The sequence below is a fragment of the Herpailurus yagouaroundi genome, unplaced genomic scaffold, assembly GCF_014898765.1.
Source record: "Herpailurus yagouaroundi ecotype Mexico unplaced genomic scaffold, PumYag 159, whole genome shotgun sequence".
NCBI lineage: Eukaryota > Metazoa > Chordata > Mammalia > Carnivora > Felidae > Herpailurus > Herpailurus yagouaroundi.
In genome coordinates this window covers 56,708,261-56,728,301 of record NW_024412400.1, presented here as the reverse complement: position 1 = coordinate 56,728,301, position 20,041 = coordinate 56,708,261, and the positions used below count along the sequence as shown (strand labels likewise).

At 36.0% G+C, this 20,041-nt stretch overlaps 1 pseudogene; it reads right to left on the bottom strand.

Moving 5' to 3' along the window:
• Positions 1 to 17,712: 17,712 nt before the first annotated feature.
• On the bottom strand, positions 17,713 to 19,018 carry LOC121034205 (40S ribosomal protein S2-like; annotated as a pseudogene).
• Between the last annotated feature and the right edge of the window lie 1,023 nt (positions 19,019 to 20,041).

Below are 20,041 nucleotides of genomic sequence, written 5' to 3'. Positions count from 1 at the left end.
CCAAGCATCCCAGACATGGGAAACCTGCATGAGTAGACAAGTCCCTATGACATTAGGCTTTAAAAACTAGAGGGCCTTCACTTAGAGGGTTTTTATAATCAGTGGGGCTTAATCCCGGGAAGTTTAAAAATTAGCAGGCTCAACTCTTGGAGAGCTGGAGGGTGACAAGAAGTTGTCCTTGCCCTTACATAGCATAACAAACAACCTCACCAAGATACAGCAAAGTAGAAGTTTGAAAAGCACCTCAGGTATACAAAAAGATTTATTTGCTAATCTCAGAAAGTGTGTTAGAGAGGCAGTCATCTTTAGGAGACTTTTGAATAATCAGAAAACCCTAAAGACTCCACCAAAAAACTATTAGAACCAATAAATGAATTCAGTAGAGTTGGAGGACACAAAATTAATATACAGAAATAGGTTTCATTTCTATACACAATAAGGTAGAAAGAGAGATCAAGAATACAAAATAATTGCAACAAAAAGAATAAAATACTTAAGAATAAAGTTAAACAAGAGGTAAAGACATGTGCCCTGAAAATTCTAAGATATTGATAAAAGAAATTGAGGATGACACAAATGGAAAGATATTTCATATTCATGGATTAGAAAAATTAATATTGCTAACATATGTCCATGCTACCTAAAGCAATCTACAGAGTCGATGAAATCCCTATCAAAATACTAACAGAATTTTTCAGAGAACTAGAGCAAATATTCCTCAGAATTGTGTGAAATACAAAAGACCATGAACAATCAAAACAACCTTGAGAGAGAACAAAGCTGGAGGTATCAAAATCCCAGATTTCATGATATACTACAAAGCCATAGTACCCAAAACAGTATGGGACTGGCACAAAAATAGACATGTAGATTAATGGAAGAAAATAGAGAGCCCAGAAATCAACCTACACTTTGATCAATTAATCTACAACAAAAAAAAGAAGACAAGAATACACAGTGAGGAAAAGACAGTCTTTTCAATAAATGATGTTGGGAAAACTGGACAGCTACATGCAAAAGAATGAAACTGGATCACTTTCTTACAAAATACACAAAATGAACTCAAAATGGATTAAAGACCTTAATGTGAAACCTGAGACCATAAAACTACTAGAAGAAAACATAAGTAGTAATCTCTAGGACATAACCCTTAGCAACATGTTTATGTATTTGTCCCCTCAGTTAAGGGAAACAAAATCAAAAACAAAACTATTGGGACTATACCAAATAAAAAGCTTTTGCACAGCAAAGGAAACCATCAACAAAACAAAAAAGGTGAATGATTTAATAGAAGATATTTGTAAATGCTACATCTGATAAGGGGTTAATATCCAAACATATAAAGAATTTATACAACTCAACACCAAAAAAGTGGGCAGAAGACCTGAATAGACATTTTTCCAAAAAACACACACAGATGGCCAACAGACACATGCAAACATACTCAACATCACTAATCATCAGGCAAATGCAAATTAAGACCACAATGAGATATTACTTCATACTAGTCAGAATGGCTGGTATCAAAAACAGAAGAAATAACAAGTGTTGTTGAGGATGTGAAGACAAGGCAACAATTTTACATTGTTGGTAGGAATGTAAATGGTGCAGTTATTGTAGAAAACAGTATGGGGTTTCCGCAAAAAATTAAAGTTGGAAACACCATATCATCCAGTAGTACCACTACTGCACATTTACCCAAAGAAATGAAAACACTAATTTGGACAAGTAGATGCACCCCTATGTTTATTGCATCATTATTTACTGTAGCCAAGATATGGAAGCAGCCCAAACATTCATACACAGATGAATGAATCTAAGAGGTTTATGTATACACACACACACACACACACACACACATATATATGTATATATATACACATATACCTATAAAGAAAAAAAAAGACTCACAAATGTTGATTCAGCCATAATATCTGGTGGTGGATGGTACAGGAAAGATATTTCTAGTGCTCCCTTATGAGTATATTTGGGCCCAGGTAAGTGCCTCAAGCATTCCTAGCTGAGAACATCAAGTTCAGTAGACTGAGACTCACACAACATTCTCCTATAGTACAATCCCATTATATGTGTAGACTGTGCATCTGGCTGTCATTCTGCTACCTGTGATATGTTACATACTAGGGACCAATGCTAGAGTATCATTCTTCCATGTCGCTATAGGTAAAGAAACCCCCGATTTCTGACCCAGAGAGCTGGTATTTCTGTTGGGGTGTCTGTGTGTGTTGTGTGTATCTCTTTATCATCTATCTATATGCATATGCATGTAAACAAGAAAAATCTAAGCTCCCTTATAGTTTCTGATTTAATAATTTCAAGACGTGAGAATATGATTTTGGTTTTAAACTTAGAAATGTTATAAACCTATATATAAATGTATAGTATAGAAATTATAAACAAGAAAACAAATTATTCATAAATCAAAAGTAGCTACCATAAATATTTTTTCTCATGACCATGACCGTCTCTCTCTCTCTCCACATACATATATAAACAAATGATCATCTTCTACATTGCTATTATATTTGGCTCATTTTCATAGCATCTTATGCATGTTACATATTTAATCAGTTTTAACAAGTATTCGTTTTTCATACTAGTATGCTATTTAATAATTTTCTTTAATTTTTCTTGAATATGACTCATTTTGTTTTTCCTTAGCCTTATTTTAAGCAATATCCTTGAAATATTATGATAAGTTAATTATAATTTCTTAAGTCTTTTATTCACACTAAAATGAATGTAAAATGCTAAAGTTTTTAAATGTTTATTCAGTTTTTATGCCCATAATAATTTTCCTTTTTTTCCTGATTATGAAAATCAGAACTAATAATTCTGAACTAAGGACCAAAATTAGGGAAATATTCAGCTCCACAAACAAAATCAAAAATCTCAACATAAGTAGCATGTATGGTCACAGGATGAAGGAATATGTGATTAACTTGAAGTAACAACAGGAAACAGAAAAGACCCAGGCTTTCAAAAGCAGCAGGAAATCTTAGATCTTATTTTTATGATACTAAATTAGATTATGCTCTCTCAAATTATCTGGTCACCATTTACATTCCTAGGTGAGAGATTAAAAAGTAGTCCAATTTGGCCCAGCAATATATTGTTGAAATTGGAGTCCTGTAATTATCTTTCATTGAGATTCACACAAAGTAGAGGAAAAAAAGATCCTTATTGGAAGGGAACGTTTTTTAAAAAACAAAGAAAAAGAAGTTGCCTCTATGTTGCACTCGGGGACCACTGTGCATTCAAACTATCTTTTTACACATACAAACCCAGAAAATCTTTCCATTGAGCATGCAACTTTTCTTCAAACAAAAAAGATAGAGATTCATTCCCTGTCCAGTGACAGAAACACAGGATTTCAATTTGCTACTGTGTCCAAAAGATAATATTGTGAAGTCATTTCTCTCAGAATCCAGAACCACTAATTGATGGCACTGCTCATTTTCCTCCTAGTTCTTACTAACTAACCCTATGTAATATTACAGTAAGAAGGAAGATAATAATGTTTTTCCTTTTTTTAAAGTTTATTTATTTTGAGGGAGAGAGAGTGGGGCGGAGGGAGGAGAGAGAGGGCCAGAGAGAGAGAATCCCAAGCAGGCTCCATGCTCAGGTGGACCCTGACACAGGGCTCAATTCCATGACTGTGAGATCATGACCTGAGCCAAATTCAAGAGTCTGACACTTAACTGACTCAAACACCCAGGCGCCTCCAATAATGTTTTTCTTACGTGAGAATAACCTCCAAACACTTTGGTGGCCTGCCTGTGTTGTTGTCGCTCATCTGCCTCCTGATAATCATTGCCTCTAAGCATAGGAATACTATGAAGTACTCCAAATGTGTCACAATTAGAAATTTCATTTAGGTCTTTACTGGAAAATAAGCCCTCTTTCTTCTTCATAGTCATAGTCACTCACCACATATATATTCTATCCTGTTTCCAATCATCTAGTGAGGAGCACTGACTGCAATGAGGCAGTTATCAGTGTGCCTTGGTGGCATCATCCCTTGGTTACTATGACCTGTAGACTGCAAGAGTCCAGAATTAGAGGAGCAAGCCATAAACCTGCTCAGAATAAGCTCCTAGTATAACCCTGAGAGGCATAGCCATTTCAAATTCTGTGTATCCCTGTAGAGAATATTCTTTTTAACAATTAAAGTACCTGCTTTATTTTATTTTTTTTTCAATTTTTTTTTCAACGTTTATTTATTTTTAGGACAGAGAGACAGAGCATGAACGGGGGGAGGGGCAGAGAGAGAGGGAGACACAGAATCGGAAACAGGCTCCAGGCTCTGAGCCATCAGACCAGAGCCTGACGCGGGGCTCGAACTCACGGACCGTGTGATCGTGACCTGGCTGAAGTCGGACGCTTAACCGACTGCGCCACCCAGGCGCCCCTAAAGTACCTGCTTTAAATAAACATCAACAAATCCACTTAGCTTATGTTAATAATGATTTACATTATGATAATGCACTCTGTTTAAAATCTGCATTTCATGTTTTTAGATTATTTGACATTTTAAATACCATTCTGTTAATTACAAAATTAATTAGAGTATAATACTCCTCTCATTAATGATGAAAATTAACATGCTATGCAATATAGATTGTTCAAATATGAAAATTGTCAGTGTTTACTGAAAGCTTAGGTAATTTTCATTTAAAATATGCATAATTGCATCCATTCATAGGAAATTTTTTCAGGAAATTATAGACTTTTTTTTCTTTGAATGTGCTTCATATTTTTTGAGAAAGAACTGAAAACCTAATTAAGATGAGTTATAAATTTAGGAAAAGTCTTTTATCAGAAATAATCCTTCTCTAAGGTTACAAAGTTAAAGCATTGAAATATTTCATTTATTTACTTGTAAATTTTGAGAGAATAAATTCCTTTATCAGCAATTTTTCCTTAAAAAGCCAACGGCTAAACCCACAGAAGATTTATGGGTTCACAGTTACAGATGTCAGCTAACTCCTTGGGGTACTAGGAGAAGAGATATAGAATAAGTCACTCTAGTCTTCAGAATAACCCCAAAGTGCAAAATGTACAAAGTCTTCAGAATTGTATTATGTATTAATTTTCTAGAATACTTGTCTATCTGGTTTCATCCCCACAACCTTCAACATGAAAAAATACACACACACACACACACACACACACACACACCAATTTTAAATTGCATATCAATTTATGGTCAGTTTTTACAGATTATCATTTTATTAACTCAGCTACCATTGACTGAGTATATTTACTAGAGTTTTCTGTAATAGCATAGCAGGCTAATGTGTCTTGTAATAGACTAAACTAGTTGTTCATTTGCTCCTGGGAACATACAGATCAGGACTGGTTACCACTCCAACTTAGAATCTATTTTGGTCATTATTTCCATCTTGCTTCTTACCATAGAGTACCAATCTCAGTCTCTGGTTTTTGAGAATACTAACAATCCTACCAATACACTACAAATTAAACTAGTTCCATCGCAATACCATGGTAATGGGAACACCAAGGTAAATTAGTTTATTCTGTCAACTCTGACCTCTTGAGTTTCATAAATATCCTCCTGTGTTCTTACCAGCGTATTTCTTACTACCTTGATGGAAAAAGTTGCTTTTGAGTATTTCCTGGCAACCAAATAAAGTTGTAGTTGTTCTCAAATTAGTCTTTGCAGCAACCTAGCCTATTTATTGGCTTTAAGATAAATTGAAGAATGGCCTAGAATTGAAGCACTGAGATAGCCATAGAGCATCTTTGTGCAAATGCCTCAAGTGAGATTTCTGCTGTTGTTGTCTTATAGCAAGGAAGGAGCTGGTTCCCTTGGATGGAAATATAGAGTTCAAGATGCTCAGCTACACCAACACAAATTTCACCATCATATATACCATCATTATACTTTTTCCCTATCTGGGTCCTGACTTTGGCATAGATCTCTGAATATGTACATTTGGTATCCTTTGAAGCTCTGCTACCACTTAAATTAAATTTCAGCCTGATTTTTCGGTACAGTCTACCTCTCAGCTGTAGGTGACGAGTTTCTTAAAATGTCCCCATGGAATTATTCTGACAGTCATAGTGTGCCATTGATAGTTTGCTAATCTGAGTCTATCATTTTCTTTCAGGGCTCCTAAAATTAATCTCAGGACATCAACCAAATCCTTATGATGTCCAAAATGTTCCAGAATGTTGAAGAATAATCCCTACATTATAAGTCAAAGTTTCACAGCCTACCAACTGCATGCTGGAAGTTGGCTTTAAATAATGGATGTCTATGTTCTAATCCTCTGAACTTGTGAATATTGTCTTAGATGGATGGAAAAGGAAGTGATTAAGAATCTTCAGAGGAGGAGTTTACCATTGATTTTTCTGGGTGAGCCCCAAATACAATCACACGTATCCTTATAAGAATGAAAATAAGGTTTCTTTAAAACAGATACACAGAGAAGTGAAAAAGGTAGAGATTGGAATAATGGCTACAAATCAGGGAACACCAACAGAATCTAGGAGAGAGGCATGGAGTAGATTCTCTTAAAACCTCTGGAGGAAATATAGCCTTGCCATCTCCCTCATCTCAGACTCCTGGACTATGAACCGTGAGAGAATGAAGAATATCCTTGTTTGTGGTAATTTGTCATGGCCGCACCATGACACCAATACACACCTCATAAAAATGTTCCACCAGTGAGATTCTTAGTAATGATAATGCTTCTGCATTCCACGGGTTATTGTTACCACGACTGATAACATCAGTGGAGTCCTTATTGCTGTCTGTCCTGCGGGTGATCTCTCATCAGAATGCATGTTGAGTATCTGCTTTCTAAGGCCACTGTGATACCAATTATCTCATATCAATTGTCTGTCTCCCCATCTTTGGAAATAGAGTTTACAACCAGGGTTAGCATGCAGGTAGTTTATGTGAGGATTTTCTCCTAGGGACAAGGATTAGAGCATGAGGGAAGAATAAAACACTAAAGTCAAACTAAGTATGTATTATTGAAGTGGTTTATGTTCAGGACAAATAAGGCTCAGACCCTAGGATGGGCTACTTGATGTGCTGACTTGGCCAGACCATAGTCCTAAGTCATTTAACATAAACCAATCTAATTTTCCTGTGAAGATATTTTATAGATGTTATAAAAATTGACTTTATTTAATCACTTGACTTTAAGTAGGGGATATTATTCTAGATAATCAGGGTGGGCTTGATTCAGTCAGTTGAAAGGCCTTAAGAATAGAGCTGAGCCTTTCTTGAAGAAGAAACTCCATCTATGGGCAGCAGTTCAGCTTTTGACTTGGAAGTTCCAGCTTGCCCTTCCTGATGGTATGCTGCACAGAACTGGAAATTGCCTAGCAAGCCCTCCTCAACTGCATAGGCCAACTCCTTGCTAGAAATTTATAGGTTGATCTCTCATCTATCTAATCTCTAACAGAATGATTCTACTTCTCTGCTGAAATATGGCTGACATGAATCCCTTGAATTATTTCATGTACCTGTACGAACTACACCTCAGGATTTTTAACAGGAACAGAGAAGTACTCATCCACAGACTTCTGTTGTCAAATCATCAAGGGTTCCTTCAGGAGCCATTAAGTACCTTACCTTTCCAAGTTTGTGCTTGAACTAGAATGGTTGAGCAAGTCTTACAGGTAAACCATGTAGTGATGGCAGATACATGCTGGGGAAAAGGAAGCAAGAGATGCAATGTGGACTGAGAAAAGTGCCCAGTGGACTCCTGCAAACTTCTGGTGCCTGCAGCAATGGCCTGATTAAAAAGGTGGCTCAAAATGATATAAGATGATTATGTAGCTATCTCTGTGTAGATACACAAAGACTCAATAAGCAAGTTGTTCTAAAAGAAGAAATAATAAAAATTCTTTTGCTTTTTCCACAATGATCATGATAAAGAAAAAAATGATTTGTTTTATTATGTTTTGTGGGACCCAGTTTAGCAAAACATTTATTAAAAAATGTGAAATATTAAGTACTTAGCCATTCATATTAATTAACTTTTATTACTGAATAATATTTTTTCTTTATATAGCCCAATTTCATTAGTGTTATTTGGAAGTAACCATGACTGATTAATTGAACATTTCATTAAAAGATTTGTCTGTTATGGGGTGCTTGGATGGCTCAGTCGGTTGAGCGTCTGACTTCAGCTCAGGTCATGATCTCACAGTCTGTGAGTTCAAGCCCCACGTCGGGCTCTGTGCTGACAGCTCAGAGCCTGGAGCCTGCTTCTGATTCTGTGTCTCCCTCTCTCTCTGCCCCTCCCCCACTCATGCTCTGTCTCTCTCTGTCAAAAATGAATAAACATTAAAAAAATTTTAAAAAATATTGACTGTTAGGTTAGCTGTGATCCCTAATACCAAAATACCACATTTGCAAATACCACACTACTATTTTGGAATTTAGATTAAAATGCCCAAAATACATACAAATATTTAAATTAAAAATAATATTTATACATGTATGTCATATGCTCATGTGTCCATGGATGTATTCAAGTTGAAAAGTAAATCAATACACACACACACACACACACAAACATAAACTGACAGTCATGTGTCTAGGTATATGTACATTCTTCTGTTTAGAGGAAAACTGTATTTTTCTTAACACAAGCTCAATTTTTCCTCTGAACACAACAGTGTGGAAATTTTATACATACATTCCTTTACATATTTTTACTTATTTTTTTCTATATGTATGTTCCTTCACATATTTCTTACTTTTATGTACATTCCTTTACATATATCTACTTATAAATTTCCACACATTTCTACCTTTACATATAGCTACTATTAAATAAGCATTTTTTTTAGATTGTAAAGGGGAATACTACCAAACATTTAAGGAAGAGTTAACACCTATTCTCTTGAAGCTGTTCCAAAAAATAGAAATGGAAGGTAAACTTCCAAACTCTTTCTATGAAGCCAGCATTACCTTGATTCCAAAACGAGACAAAGACCCCACTAAAAAGGAGACCTATAAACCAATTTCCCTCATGAACATGGATGCAAAAATCCTCAACAAGATATTAGCCAAATGGATCCAACAATACATTAAAAACAATTATTCACCATGACCAAGTGGGATTTAAACCTGGGATGCAGGGCTGATTCAATATCCACAAAACAATTAACATGATTCACCACATCAACAAAAGAAAGGACAAGAACCACATGATCCCTCAGTAGATGCAGAGAAAGCATTTGACAAAATACAGCATCCTTTCTTGATAAAAACCCTTAAAAAGGTTGGGATAGAAGGAGCATACCTTGAGATCATAAAAGCCATATCTGAAAGACCCAACACTAATATCATCCTCAATGGGGAGAATTTGAGAGCTTTCCCCCTAAGGTCAGGACCAAGACAGGGATGTCCATTCTTGCCACTGTTACTCAACATAGGATTGGAAGTCTTAGCCTCTGCAATCAGACAACACAAAAAAATAAAAAGCATCCAAATTGGCCAGGAGCAGGTCAAATTTTCATTCTTCACAAATGACATGATACTGTATACGGAAAACCCAAAAGATTCCACCAAATAACTGCTAGAACTTATCCATGAATTCAGCAAAGTTCCAGGATATAAAATCAATGCACAGAAATCGGTTGCATTCCTATAGACCAAGAATGAAGCAACAGAAAGAGAAGTCAAGGAATCGATCCCATTTACCATTGCACCAAAAACCATAAAATACCTAGGAATAAATCTAACCAAGAGGTGAAAAATCTATACACTGAAAACTATAGAAATCTTATGAAAGAAATTGAAGAAGACACAAAGTAATGGAAAAAGATTCCATGCTCCTGGATAGGAAGAACAAATATTGTTAAAATGTCAATACTACCCAAAGCAATCTACATATTCAATTCAATCCCTATCAAAATAACACCAGCATTCTTCACAGACCTAGAACAAATAATCCTAAAATTTGTATGGAACCAGAAAAGACCCCGAATAGCCAAAGCGATCTTGAAAAAGAAAACCAAACCTGGAGGCATCACAATCCCAGAGATCAAGCTATACTACAAGGCTGTAATCATCAAGACATTATGGTACTGGCACAAAAACAGACACTCAGATCAATGGAACAGAATAGAGAACCCAGAAATGGACCCACAAATGTATGGCCAACTAATCGTTGACAAAGAGAAAAGAACATCCAATGGAATAAATACAGTCTCTTCAGCACGTGGTGCTGAAAAAACTGGACAGCGACATGCAGAAGAATGAACCTGGACCACTGTCTTACACCATACACAAAAATAAACTCAAAGTGGATGAAAGACCTAAATGTAAGACAGGAAGCCATCAAAATCCTTGAGGAGAAAGAAGGCAAAAACCTCCTTGACCTTGGCTGCAGCAACTTCTTACTCAACACGTCTCCAGAGGCAAGGGAAACAGAAGCAAAAATGAACTATTTGGACCTCATCAAAATAAAAACCTTCTGCACAGTGAAGGAAACAATCAGCAAAACTAAAAGGCATCCAATTAAATGGGAGAAGATATTTGTAAACGACATATCAGATAAAAGGTTAGTATCCAAAATCTATTAAGAACTTATCAAACCCAACACCAAAAAACAATAATCCAGGAAGGAATGGGCAAAGGACATGAATTGACACTTCTCCAAAGAAGACATCCAGGTGGCCAACCGACACATGAAAAAAATAATCAACATCACTCATCATTAGGGAAATACAAAATCAAAACCATAATGAGATACCACCTCACACCTGTCAGAATGGCTAACATTAACAACTCAGGCAACAACAGATGTTGGCAAAGATGTGGGGAAAGAGGATCTCTTTTGAATTGCTGGTGGGAATGCAAGCTGGTCCAGCCACTCTGGAAAATAGTATGGAGGTTCCTCAAGAAACTAAAAATAGATTGCCTATGACCTAGCAATTGTACTACTAGGTATTTATCCAAGGGATAGAGGTATGCTGTTTCGAAGGGACACAGGCACCCCAATGTTTATAGCAGCACTATCAACAATAGCCAAAGTATGGAAAGAGCCAAAATGTCCATCGATGGATGAATGGATAAAGAAGAAGTGGTATATATACACAATGGAGTATTACTCAGCAATCGAAAAGAATGAAATCTTGCCATTTGCAACTATGTGAATGGAACTAGAGGTATTATGCTAAGCAAAATTAGAGAAAGACAAATATCCTATGACTTCACTCATATGAGGACTTTAGACACAGATAAACATAAGGGAAGGGAAGCAAAAATAATATAAAAACAGGGAGGGGAACAAAACAGAAGAGACTCATATATATGGAGAACAAATAGAGGGTTGCTGGAGGGGTTGTGGGAGGGGGGACAGGCTAAATGGGTAAGGGGCATTAAAGAATCTACTCCTGAAATCATTGTTGCACTATATGCTAACTAATTTGGATGTAAATTAAAAAAACAAAATTAAAATTAAAAAAATTAATTTATTATTGAACCATATGGTCCAGTAATTCCATTGCCAGGTATGTATGCAAAGGAAATGAAAACAAGAGTTCAAAGAGATAACCGCACTTCCATATTTACTGCCACATTATTTACAATAGCCAAGATATGGAAACAACCTAAATGTCTGCCCATGGATGAATGGAAAAAGAAGTTGTGGTAAACATATACAATGGGATATTGTTCATCTATAAGAAAGGAAATCCTGCCATTTGCGACAGTGAGATAAATCAGACAAAGATAAATATGTACTGTGAGATTTTTTTTGATGAGTGGGTTAATCCATGAAAATACAAACCAATTATTATGCCTATGTTTATACAAGACTTATTATGACCTATTAGCAGAATAATTATAGATTTTGTAATGCTTTTAATAAAGAAAAGCCCTTGATTTTCAAATCCTCAAGATTATAGCAAATTGACAAATATATATTATAGTTTAACTCAGGTTATCCTGCCCCTTTTTTTTTTTTTCCTTTTAACATTCATTTACTTTTGAGAGACAGAGAGAGACAGAGGACAAGCAGCAAGGGGCAGAGAGAGAGGGAGACACAGAATCCCAAGTAGGCTCCAGGCTCTGAGCTGTCAGCACAGTGCCTCACGCAGGGCTGGAACTCACAAACTGTGAGGTCATAACCTGGGCCGAAGGTGGATGCTTAACTGACTGTGCTGCTCAGGAGCCCCTCTTAGGTGTTTCTAATGATTACTGCTAGGCCCTTCTCCAATGGTTCTTTATTTAAAACTCTTTACTGCTAACATTTTATCCATAGTAATCAGAAAGAAAATAAGGTGATCATGAGAGGATTTTCCTAAATCTGTTTTCTAAAACCCACAATGACTTGTATTAACTGAACTGTGGCTTTATCTTTACAGATAGTGTATGATGAAATTAGCAATTATCAGATAGACACACAGGGACTGTGTGGAGGTTACCCATACAAATTGTGATTATAAATTTAAGACAAGCACAACCTTTAAAAACAATTCAATAGAATACATATATTATTTAATTTAAATGATGAGTCCTATTAATGTTACCCTTGAGTGTATATATGTGATAAAATGCTACCTAATGCTAAAGTTACTTATTCTTAAAGAAATTATGGATAATAAAAATTCTGATAGGACTATATTTAATTTTTGAACAGGAAATCAAAGCTACCTAAGATAATTCAAAACATAAAATGTAATACATTGTGTGATGTTTCTCCAATTCATAATTCTTTTTTGTGTTTCTCTTTTTTTCCTCTAAGAGCATCCTTGAGAGAATGGTTTTATTAATTCCCAAATTAGTGATAAGCCCTCATTTGATCTTCAAATGATCTCCATAGGAAGAGACAAGACAGGTGGGAACTACTAGTAGTTGGTATTGATGAATTGCCATTTCCAGAAGAAGGACTTTCTCAATTTTTCTCCCTCAAACCAAAATTAACCAAATTAGGAAACCTTTATTTATGCACCCAAAATGGAATACACTCATTCTGGCCTTTTACAGAAAGAATCACTGATATAGATTCTTTGATTACCTTGGAACATTTCAGAAAAAAAGGAACTACCAAAATAATTTAAACCTCTTTTCTCTCATCAGAATGCAAAATGCAGGTAGGCTAGTAATTATGGTTGCAATGGCAAGTGAAATTGTATCATGCAACCTCCTACTGTTCATGAAAGGATCATCACTCAAAACTCTGTGATGATTTCTCCCGGGTACCTTTAAACTGTATCCTTCCTACCAACATTTTATTTCTATTTTATTTCTCTCTTCTTGGAAAAGCTACTGCTTCTTAGATTTGCAGCCTTCCTAATTTCCATCCTGTGCTTTGTGCCTGATGACAGAGTCTACAGGGACTTTCTCCATCTACTTTTCTTCCCCGACTGAAACAGAACATTCTGAATTACTGACCTCTTCACTCCTAAATGAACTTCATTCATTTGAAATGCTGGCAGTGATAAACTTCAACTTATTATCCCACAAACTGCTAAGCCTAAATAATCACTGAAGTTGTTTTAAGTCTTTTGAAAACATTGTATCAGAATTCACTCCTGTAGGACACCCACCAGCTGGAAACTGAAACAAAGCCCATTTAAATACAACAAAATGAGGTGGAAAAAAAATCACAGAGGAGGAACTGAATGCTTACAGCTTTACGCAGTCTAAATCTCCAATGTTCTGCAATTTTGTGACTTTGACAAAAGCTCAGTCAATTGAAAAAAAAAATGTTACTCGTGATTGATTTGTTTCCAATTTGTTTGTTCTTTGTCATTTGTTACCAAGCCAGTAAAACCACATCATGTTCCCTGAAGAACAACAGGTTTCCATTGTGGTTTTATTGTGGTCACCATGATGTATTCAACTCTGTGGCATTGAAATTAAATACCAAAACATATTAACGATCAAATAAAATTTAAAACAAAAAGATTGCTCCTGAAAATGAATGCAAGATTTCCAAGATTAAGGAAGTGCATCTGCTTAACTGTTACTAAATGAACGAAACTGGAGAAAGAAGTAGGGGAAATGAATAAATATTAAATGCTCTTTGGTGTAAACTCTTGTTGCTTTAAGTACTATCCAGTAAAATGGATCTCATATTATTTACCTGAAATGCTTTCCAGATATTTGTTAAATATCAATTTCTTTGTCAGCCAGAGTAATGTGTTCCATTAGGTGGCCCTTATGTATAAATACCTGTGTCATGGTGGATATGCTATATTGGTTACCAAATTGAAGTTACTGAACCCTCCTTTTATAGTCTAGAACATGGGATATTAAGGACTGGAGGGCACAAGACTACATTGGAGAACTGTGATAAATGTTCAATGCCTTATTTTTTAAAACAATCTCAATTTCATTAAATACATTTTCATGTTTTATTGGAATTTTGGAATGTGAAGGCAATTAACCACACCTGTAGATTCATGACAGACAATAGTACTAAGAGTTCAATACCACTTATTTTAATTATTCATTGTTTTAATGCTACACCCTTTCCTCTTTCTCCATCTCATACCTCTTTCTACATAGATATTCACTCTGGTTTGTTGTATTTACAATCTACATGCAAAACAGCTACTATGAATCAGGTGTATAAAATAGTTTGTCTTTGTGTTTCAATTCTGGGGTGGTGTTGACCTTTATATATTGATCTTTCAATATTTTTTCAAAAAATTTATTTATTCATGTTGCTATTTGAAACATAGATCTATTTTCACACACATGCAATCCACTAATCTAATGCTGTACATGTATCAGGTTATTGTTCTGACATCACCCCACTTTTTTGTATAAATTTCTTTATTTATTAGAATAATCCAAACTGGATTTTATTTAAAATTTGGGTTAACTTCAAACTTACATAAATTGTTCAGGAATACAAGAAATTCCCACAGTCCCTTTTACTCAGATTCACCATTTGATAAGTATTGCACTCTATTTGTTTTAGCAGTTTCTATATTATTACATGAACAATTTGATAACTGCAAACAATATGTTCCTTCACACTAAATAGTTCAGTATGTGTTTCCAAATAAGGACCTTAGCCACAGTACAATTATAAAAATTACAAAATTTAATGGCACAACAGTACTATCTAAGATCATACAAGTTCCCTAATAATGTACATTGTATATATGTTTCCCTAGCCAGGACCAAATCCAGAATGATGTATTGCCTTTAGTTGTCATATCACCAGTTTCTTAAAATTTGAATCTGTTCCTTTGTCATTCTTGTCTTAATATTTTTTAAGAATGTAAGTTACTTATTTTAGTAAAATGCCCTTTAATTTGTGTACTTCTGATGTTTCTTCATGACATGTGGAGTGGAATTACCACTTCAATAATATAATGTCCTCTTCAGTGCATTATTTCAGAAAGCACATTTCCCCAAACTGGTGATGTTAATATTAATCACCTAAATTTATACCTGTCAGGTTTCTCTATAAAGTTACTTTTTCTCCTAATGAATAATTTTGGGAAAACGTATGAAAATATTTCAATATTCTTTTTATCAAAATTTGACTGAATAGTTTAATATCCATTGATGATGTTCTAGTTTCAACAATGCTACTTCATTCATAGGCCTCTATTCTATAAGAAGTGGCTTTCCTTTTTTTGTGTGACATATATTTAATATATCAGTAGGATTTTATGAATTCTCGTTGCTTTCAATGGATTATTGTTATTTGATTATGTATTTTGATGCCTGACTTGTCCCAAACTTGACCAGTTGGAAGCCTCTTCAAACTAAATTTGTGTCCTTTTGACATGGTCCTGTAATTATTTTATTACTTCCTCACTTTCTAGTGTAAAAATAAATACCAGGTTCAACTTCTACTTTACCAGCCACACTCTGGAACAGACTATTTCTCTTGGTTTATTTCAGTGGAGAATTTTATTTAGAAACCAAAAACTGGATTCTAGGAATGCTCATTGTCACTGGTGTATCATTGCTTTTAGGTCCTTTGTGTAAACAGATATAGGAGCAGATACATAAATGTATACATACATATAGCATATAGATAGATCTATAAAATGAGTCTAGATATATATCTATATATATATATATATCTTTATCTATATAATGAGTCTATCCTGATATCCCCAATTCTATGCAACAGGTTTCCTTCTAGCCTTTTCAAATTTCCCCATCTTTAACTCCTTTCACCACATAGAGAAATACAACTTTTATTATCCTCAAAGTATTAACTCCTTTGCTTAAGCCTAGTATAACAAAGAGTAGTTTTAGGCTTTTTTACCCATACTGATGTGAAAAACAAACCTAGAAACTAAATACTTGTTCCCATGGCGCCATGTAAAATTTGCATATAGTGACTGAACACATTTTCATAATAAAACTCACTGAATTTTTAATAATGCATATACCTGGATAAACTATATAGCCATCAATAGAAAAATTCCATTACTAGAAAGTTCTATCACATCTCTTCTCAGTCAATATCCCAACCAGAGAGAATCATTGTTTTGATTTTTTTTTTGAAACTATAGACCAGTTTTAGGACATCTTGTAAACAGAATGTACAATATGTACTGTTTCACTTTCATGTTCTCACATTCCGGCAAAATATTTGTTTGAATCACTGATGGTACCAGCATTATTAGCAATTTCTTCCATTTTAATGCTGTGAAAGTGTTTCTAAGTGATCAGATTCCAGACTTACTCTGAAGTCAGAAAAAAAAAAATGTTGTCTATGGATCAGTGGTAGAAGAGAGAAATCAAATTGGCTGCCCAAATATTTGTTATGAGTGACTAGAGTTATGAGGACTAGAGTTCACCTTCATTGAAATGAAGAAGACAAGGTCAACAGGTTAGAGCTCAAGTTTGGGCATGTGAATTTTGAACTGCATGTTAGAATTACAAGTTGAAAAGTAACTTTACTTTTGTTCTTAGCAGTTGACAGGAAAACAGCATACTGACGGAAATGCTTTACTGTAGAACAGTAAAGTTTTATATTGATCTTTCTTTTTTTATTAAAAAAATTAATTTTTATTTATTTTTGAGAGAGAGAGATAATGAACATGAGTAGGGGAAGGGCAGAGAGAGAGGAAGACACAGAATCTGAAGCAGGCTCTAGGCTCCAAGCTGTCAGCACAGAATCCAATGCGGGACTTGAACTCACAAACTGTGAGATCATGACCTGAGCTGAAGTTGGATGCTTAACCAACTGAGCCACCCAGGTGCCCCTATATTGATCTTTCTTATTTTGCTGTTTCCTCCTAAGTTGTTACCCTGGGCACTTAGCTCTTTGTTTTTATAATTTTGTTTTTTCTTATATAAGCATTTAGATGAAGCACAACTGCATTAGCTTCATCTCATGTGCATTTTTGGTTCATTATTATAAGTATTTTTAAATTTTCACTATTATTTATTTAGAACCATGAATTAAAGTAAATTATTATTTAATTTGAAAACAAGGTTTTTGTCCGATTATCTCTCCCTCTTTTTTTAAAAAAAAATTTTTTTTTCAACGTTTTTATTTATTTTTGGGACAGAGAGAGACAGAGCATGAACGAGCGAGGGGCAGAGAGAGAGGGAGACACAGAATCGGAAACAGGCTCCAGGCTCTGAGCCATCAGCCCAGAGCCCGACGCGGGGCTCGAACTCACGGACAGCGAGATCGTGACCTGGCTGAAGTCGGACGCTCAACCGACTGCGCCACCCAGGCGCCCCACTCTCCCTCTTTTTTTAAACAGGCTTTAATTAACTTTATTTTTCTTGTATAAAACTATGTGGTAGCCACAGCTGGTGTCTGGGTCTTCTGCAAGGACATTCTGAGTGTCAGTCTTTACAAGACAGTCTGTGAATGCCTGATAAGGAGACTTGGTGAACACAGTCTTTTTCCAGAGATCAGGAATAAGACAGCTGTAGGTCTTAGAAATGGCATCAACAGTGGCCTTGTCAGGAATGTGTGGATGGCTCTGTGGGCAACTGGGCCACTGGTTATGTGGCCAAAATAACTACTGGTTATGTGGGCAACATGGGATGGTTATGTGGCCAACTCTTGATTTCTGCTCAGGTCATGATCTCATGGTTTGTGAGTTTGAGCCCCAAGTCAGGCTCCAGGCTGACAGCATGGAGCCTGCTTAGAATTCTCTCCCTCTCTCTCTGCCTCTTTCTCTCAAAATAAATAAATAAACTTAAAAAAAAAAAAGTGGCCTTCTTGAAGTTGCCCAGGGTGACAATGCAGCCCCTGGCCAAGGTATAGCAATTGTTAATACCAGCCATCATCAGTAGCTTCTTGGGCACAGGGGCCTAGACAATGCCAATACCTCTGGGAGCCAGGATGAGGTACACAGCACAGAGCCACAGGGGCTGGTCACCTTGTATAGGACAGTGTGGGGCTTGCCAATCTTGTTCCTCCAGTAGCCTCACTGCATAAGGCGATGGAAACCTTATCCAGGATGGCCCCAGGGATGGCAGTGGCTACCTCCTTGGAACACTTAACACCCACACCAATATGTCTATTGTTGATAATGTTTTTAAGAAAATTTTTAATGTTCTTTTTATTTATTTTTGAGAGAAAGAGAGTGTGAGCAGGAGAGGGGCAGAGAGAGAGGGAGACAGAAACAGAAGCAGGCTCCAGGCTCTGAGCTGAAGTCACATGCTCAACTGACTGAGCCACCCAGGTGCCCCTAAGGTGTTAATTGGGATCTCCAAAGGCAACAAATGTCTTGAACCCTGTCCACAGGCCAACATGGGTCTGCTTTTGCAAAGGCATAACCTTCAAAACCTCATTCTTAAGAGATGCCCCCAGGAAAAGTCAATGATTTTGGATTCCATGATGGGCATGGGGAAGAGATAGATATCTTTCAGGGACTTAATCCTCATGTCTTTGACCAAGTGGCCTCGCTTGTTGACAGGGATTCACTCTTTGTCCTCTGCCTTGTCTCTGTGAGCTGCGGGCCTCAGCTGCAGCCCCAACCTGGCCAACGGATGCCACTGCTGAAGCCTCCAAGGTCTCCCATTCTGGGGTCCTCTAGGGTCCTGCACCAGCATTATCCACCATTTGGTGTTTTCTCAGAGACAAAGTGTTCAATTATCTCTTGTTATTGATTTCTGGTATCTCTCATCATGGTTAAGAAAAATTGGTTCTGTAAGTTCAACTCTGATATTTACTGAAATAGGCTTTATGGCACAGACTTATGATGAACTTTTGGAAATTATATCTGTTAAAAAAATCTGTTTTATTAAAAAATCTATCATTAAGAATTCCAAATATATTTGTTATCTCAAGTAGGCAGTGATAAGTAGTATTAAGAAAGAAAGTTGTTAATCTATATTAAGTTAAAAATAAAGAAGCAAAATGGGGAGGGAAGGAAGCACTATTAATGCTTTAACAGATACTGCTATTTTTATTCATTATTCATTTTTGGTTTTAGTAGAATTCTTGAAGTTTTAATAGGCATATATATAGGTTCTTAGTTCTGAGATTACATCCTCAACTTCCTGAGCAGTGACATACTGCTGTGATAGTATTTCAGGCCAATGGAATATGAGAATATGTGATTTATAAAACATCCTTAAAGAATCGCTGCTTGCCCTAGATTTCCTCCAAGCTAAGCCTGTTGTCTTGGAATGGTCTTAATTAGAGCAGGTGGCTTTGACGCATAGCTAGAAGTCGTATATTCACGATGGAACAAACCACTTAATTGATTCAAAGTTCACAATATAGGTCTGTGATTTGGCTCAAGTCTGGAAATTGAGTAAATCATGAAGTTTTCTCACTTGAGTTTAGTGAAACAGTCATCTATCTCAATCCTAGCGTCCCTACACTCAGCCCCAATCAAAGATCTGTGTCAAAAGATTCTGATTACTGCAAACTCTGCTGCCCCTTACAATGACCATGTTCACCCAGCTTCTGATGATGAAGCTCTATCTGCAGCCCTGGGATTCTATCATCCCATTTACATCTGAAAACTCACTGCAGTGACAGTATCTTACAGTATCCCCTGATGAGGGAGGACCACTGCACAAAGAGCTAGGGATCATCAGCAAGGCTCAGTGAATATTAGGGAAGTG